The sequence below is a fragment of the Micropterus dolomieu genome, linkage group LG13, assembly GCF_021292245.1.
Source record: "Micropterus dolomieu isolate WLL.071019.BEF.003 ecotype Adirondacks linkage group LG13, ASM2129224v1, whole genome shotgun sequence".
Lineage (NCBI taxonomy): Eukaryota > Metazoa > Chordata > Actinopteri > Centrarchiformes > Centrarchidae > Micropterus > Micropterus dolomieu.
This window is the reverse complement of record NC_060162.1, coordinates 25545962-25551948: the sequence shown is the minus strand read 5'-3', so window position 1 is coordinate 25551948 and position 5987 is coordinate 25545962. Positions and strand designations below refer to the sequence as shown.

The 5987-nt window shown below is 41.9% G+C and overlaps 1 long non-coding RNA gene across 1 annotated transcript; it reads right to left on the bottom strand.

The window, feature by feature from the left end:
• Window positions 1-1100: 1100 nt before the first annotated feature.
• LOC123982098 lies at window positions 1101-2836 on the bottom strand. Its single transcript, XR_006827901.1, has 3 exons — window positions 2669-2836; window positions 2488-2581; window positions 1101-1308 (listed from the first exon to the last, which is right to left on the bottom strand). It is a non-coding gene; the product is annotated as an uncharacterized LOC123982098 (long non-coding RNA).
• Between the last annotated feature and the right edge of the window lie 3151 nt (window positions 2837-5987).

The window sequence follows — 5987 nt, the reverse complement described above, 5'->3', positions numbered from 1 at the left end:
GCCGGTATATTTTTGATGGAAGACGTGTCAAGCAGCACAGAGCACATCAAACCAGGCAGGAAGTCAGACACAGTAAGGCATAGTGAATCCGGTCGATTTTCTAAATAACGATTGTAAATCAACAACAAACACAGTTAAAACAGACAAAAAAGAAACAATTTAACTACGTAGCCTTCTTAACTATGGTAGAAGCACAAAAATCAAGGACAACCAAATAAACTAAAACTAAACAATTCAGCAAAATCAGACAGACAAAACGCTTTTATTCTGAAATGCTCCATGTGGGAAATTCAGCCCTGCAGGGAATGGGGGTTCACAGAGCTGTGAACACAGCTGTGATCAGTAGCAGAAGCACACAAAATGACAAATAGGCTACACAACAAGTCAACAACGTGGGGAAGGCTAAAACACTCCGCTGCTGAAACGCTTCCGGTGTGAGTTGACGCAGGGCTAAGGACAGATCAAAACCGTGGCGCAGCCATAACGTGGCACACACGGTGCCTGTGTGAGTGGGGGGTAAGCCAATCAGAGGCAGAGTTAAGTTAACCGCCACTTTGCTGCTCAAACTCTGCTTAGCAGGACAGGAGATGTCTAGGTAGCTAGCTACTACAAAAGTTGGTGGAAGAAGGCATTGAAATTTTGAGGGCGGAGGCTCAGAAATTTAGAGTTAAGTGAATTTTACATTTATTATACTGATGTGTTACTGGTAACTTGACCAATGATTCAAATTGACCTAGCTAACATCTAAACAGCTATGTTAGCTTGGGAAAAAATAGCTAATTTTCAACATTACTTAACGTTAGTTAGCTTGGTAATTGTTCTGATGCTCGCTAATTCACGTTCCGGTCAGAGCCCTATAAAGAGAGTCGCGTCATCTCCTTTCACTCCAATGGACCAGTTTGTCACAGCAATGGCGGATCATGGAGTGTCTTAGTAGTTCCCGGAAGTTAGCATCAAATGCTAGCAGCGCAGCGGAGCTGAAATAGAAAATGCTATCTGGGATACACGTTTAAAAGGTAAGACGTGTAAAAAACGAAATTATATATTATTTGTTGTGAGACAGGACAGAAAGGACCCAAATGCAACACTCAGAGGGAAGGAGGTTTTATTGAGGGTTCACAGAGGGGGCTAGGGAAGAGGTGAGGGAGGAGAGGTGGACGCTGGGGGACACGGGCCGAGGAGCAGGCGAGGCGCAGGTGGTGAGGCGAGGAGCTGGGAGGAGCCGGGAGGGCGCCGTGGAGGAAGCCCGAGAGGAGAGGACCGGAGGATGAGCCCAGCTGACAGGACGGAGGACGAGGGTGAGTGAACCTGAGAGGAAAGCAGACAAAGAGACAGGGTTAGTGACAGAAGCGACAAAGCACAGGGGAATTGAGAGGAATCAAAAACCATGAGAGCCTGAGCGCAGAGGTGGCACCGGGTATGGATCAACAACGATCAAGCGACGATGGTGTGGAGAACCGGGGTTGAAATACAGGCATGTTAGTGGATTTCCCCCACTAAATTAGAAGATTTAGGGACATGGATAAAGTTAGCAGCACACAATATAAACAGGGGCAGCCTATTAATTTAATTTAAAATTCGTATTTTTGGGGGGTGGTATTTAATTTTATTTAAATATATTAGTGGTGCATGTATGAATAAAAGATTTCAAAACATTATTTATTTGGGGGGTTATCCCTAACACTTTAAATGAGATATACTAGCATTAATAAAAAACAATCTTTATTAATTATATTAGAGCAGTAGACTCTGCGAGGTGGAGAAGAAGTGATGCTAAAGAGTAGTGAATGGACCATGGTGAGATAGAAAACAACACGATTATAAATGCCTATTATAATATACCATTTATGAGAAATCATACTTAAAATGTTTTATCATTTTCTTTCCCTTCTCTCTGTGTCTGCATCCTGTCTTAGCCTATGAGCTTATTTTCCACACAGCAATTCAGGTTTATTTACCCACATTAATACATCATAGTGGCTGAATGCACCATATTGGTGAACACTCAATTCTTACTGGATATGTTTACTCTAATTACATAATTACTTTGTACAAATTCATATCACATCATCATCACAGTTCCTGTGTCTGAGAACTGTTTGAAAAAATAAAAACATTCACTAACAAACTATCTAGTAACTGATGCCAACATCAGCAGCAAAAGCTGTTAATGAAGTTCCAAAATTTAACAATCCATAACTTTCTCAAACAAACCTGTAGCCTTTTACAAGAAAGGTTGAATTGAGAGCAACTGGACTTCTTCTGAAACATCCAGATGCTCTCGATTCAACTTTTCTTGGATAAACATGACCTGGATGAATCTTTACAGATGTGTAGGTTTGTCTAACCCTCTCTCTCTCTTGTTGTCTCTCACAACAAGAATCACAAGGGGTTCAGTGGAGCCTGAAGATGATCTGTAGTGAGGTTTTTAATAAACCAAACATAAAGCCAGTGATGTGTTCTTTCTTTGTGGAAAAAGTACCTCACATTTTTTGTTGTTAGCCTCTTTAGTGATTGTAGGTTGCTCCTCCTCTCCATGTCAGCTGGGAAAACCAAACATTCATACTCGTTTTCTGTCCTCCTTTAAAAGAAATTGTAATGTAACTACATACACGTGTCACTGTGCTGTGCAAATATTGTAAATCAACGCATTTATTGTATAAATTACCAGAAATCGCTTAAAATGGCCTATTTGTCGTTTCTCTTGCTCATTTTGAATTCCCCGCCCAGGACTTCCGGGAACTATCCACGATCCATGAACTACGTGGCGATGTAGCATTTTGGTCCCCCGCTGATGCGACTCTCTTCAAAAGGGCTCTGGTTCCAGGAGCTAAACAGTAATACTCTGGTTCTACACATGTGCTTATTGAATCCGTAGGACTTATTTTGTATGGGCTATTTTAACAGCAGGGCAAATTACACACAGGTGATGTTGATTGGCTGATTAAATATCAGATCACTTTGATGACTCCACAACTGCCAATTGCTGGGCAGAAATTGACGTTAACTGTGATTGGCAAAATTAAAGTCAGTCAGTCTAATGGCTGGCTGCTATCAAACACACATATTGACACACACCCACACTAATACACTAACATACCCAAATACAAATACACACAACCTGTTTTTTCCATCTTTGTGGGGATTCTTACTGACAGAGTTCTACTACAGTTTTTACTAGTAGTGCCTCTACTACAGATATTACTATTACTTTCTGTCTGTCTGTCTCCCCCTTCTTCTATGTATTTTTCTTTTGACTAAGTCAATTCAACTCCAGCTTTGCCAGTAAAACAATTTACCTTTCAATTTTTAAAAAACATGTTTCATCAGTTTTGCTAATTACTTTCAGCTTTCACCACTCACATTTATACAATTATTGTATATCAAGACCCTTACCCATCCTCTTAACATTAAGTTTGGAGAGGCAGTGCTTTCTCTATACTGTTTATGGTCCCAAAATTATTGATGGCATCATGGGAAGGTGCTGTGTCAATTTAGTTATCACAGAAAGTAGAAGAAGGTAGGTTTTATTGTCACATTACAACAGAGTTGTAAAATGAAATGTGGTTTGTAACTCCCTTCTGCTACATAGCAGACAAAACAGTATACAAAACAATCATAAAATGGTAAACAGAAATACACTGTAAACTATATTCCATGAAGCAGTGCTGAGGATGAACTTGCGTTAGAGGACATTATGCATCATCGGAGATGAAAAGGAGCCAAACATCCTGAGTCTCTTCTGTGTATAATGGATGTAGTTTTGATGTTACTGAGCACTTCATTGGACTGAAGTAGTTATGTGAATGATTGAGGGGATTAATTATGTTGTGCTTCTCTTTGTCTCAACAGTGTCCACTACAGCTAGATGTGCACAAGACTCACTCCTGTTCTATCTCACACAGGCTCCGCCCTCTACTGGACTCTATGGGTACTACATCTCCTCCTATCACACGCACGTACTCGCCCACTGAAATTATACTGTAAGTAGCCGACCAATCGGACGTCGCTACTGTACGTGCGTACCGTATAAATAGTGCTGTCCTCGCTGCTCAGCATCCTTTTTTCTTCAGACAGACGGCAAACCGCCCACTGACCTTCACCTGCACAGATGGAGTCACCACTCCTTGAAGCTCGCTTTGCAATCAACTGAGAGAAGAGCTCCCCCTATCCCTGCCAGGAGGTGGAGTATTTGGGGGTTGTGCTCAACTCAGCCAGCCTGAGAGCTCATCTGTCAGAACTCAGACTCAGTTCCTCATGCTGACACTCAATAAACTGCTAGAGTTAGTGCAGCCCGGCGATTGGTTGACAACCATCGACCTACTTTCATATCGAGGTGGCCCGGAAACACAGTAAGTTTCTGCATTTTGCCTTCCAAGGGGTGGCGTACGAATACACCAGGCTACCCTTTGGCTACTCACTGGCCCCACGCACATTCAGCAAGTGCATAGACGGGGCATGAGGGTTTTTTTCTACTTAGACGACCTCCTTGTCATGGCAAGGTCAAAACAATGGGCAATTTTCCACACAGCTCAGTTGATTTTGCATCTCAACAATCTGGCTGCACCCTGATATAATAATAATACAGAAGCTGTTCTACATTTGTACAAAATACCACCTGATATTGTACTATATATGTATACTGTGTTTTAGTTCTTTGTCTTTGTTCCCAGTCCTGTGCCTCGGTTATGTTTTAATATTTACTTCTTGCTCCTCATCTGCATTGTTTTAGTTTAGTCTGCTCTGTATTCTGTGTCTTAGCTCCTCGTTCTGTGTCTCGGTTCATGAATTAGTGTTTTGGGTTCTGTCCTGTGTCCGGTATCAGTTATATAGTCTGTTGTTTTGGGGTTCACTCATGTCCGTCTCTGTCTGTCACTCATGTCTTCTTGATGCCTTAGTTCCCAGCTCAGTGTTTTACTTAACTTCGGTCTGTTTTCCTTGTTGGTGTTAGTTTTGTGGTGATCTGTCTGCTTGTGTCTTTATTAGTTTATAATTCTTCCTCTGGTCTGTTATGTGTTCAGAAACCTGTGTTCTGTCTGTTACCCCAGTGATCCCTCCGCATGTCTGTCTCTCTGTTTTCTCTCTCTCTCTCTGCCTGCCTGTGTCTCGTTAATCCCATTAGTATCACCTGTGTTGCTCCCGCCCTGCTCGTTAGTCCCTGTGTATATATACCTGGTGTTTCTGTCTTGTCTTTGTTGGGTCATTGTATGTGTACACCTTGTGTTGCAGTATGTCTGTCGTGAGGAGAAGCTCAGTCTGTTTTTGGCTTTCTGCCTGAACCCTGTTTTTGGACTTTGTGTTTTCCTTTGTCCTTGTGGACTTTAGTTTGGATTCAGCCACTACTTGTAAGTGCACTTGCCTTTTGGTAAATAAACTGTTGAACTATACCTGCCAGTCCTGCGTTTGGGTCCTACAACCTGCTTCACCACCCACGAATCCTAACAAAAATCTTTTAAAATCAGGTTTTTCTGAAAAATGGTAGTTTTGCCCCTGCTCTCCCCTATTTTACATTTTGGGAGGGTTGGCTCATCTGGACTAACATACCAAAGTAAATGAAGAACATCTTCAACACTGTCACTGTCATCTAGTATAACCACTGACAGATACCAGGAAAATGTAAGGGGCTGTCCAACCCCTCTCTCTCCACAGGTCACCTCCGGACATCAAAAGTACCACCTGTCCTGCCTCAACCTGACTCCTTTTCCCACAGAACGGCTGAGCCATAAAACACCACTCCCTTCTCTCTTTAGCCGATGTGCAAATGTGATAAGCCAGGTAAGCGAAAGGGAGACACGAACAACTCCTGCCTTCTTGAGCCAACAAATGTTTCATTATAAATTGTGTTTGTTCTGTTTAAATAATAATCCTTGCTAAGTTTGTAGTGGCGTTTGCCTCTTAGTAGTAATGACCCTGTTGTTATCCTTTAGTGATGTTTGAAGACTAGAGAATCGTAAGAAAGTAATCTTGAAGAATTTCCTAATTAACTC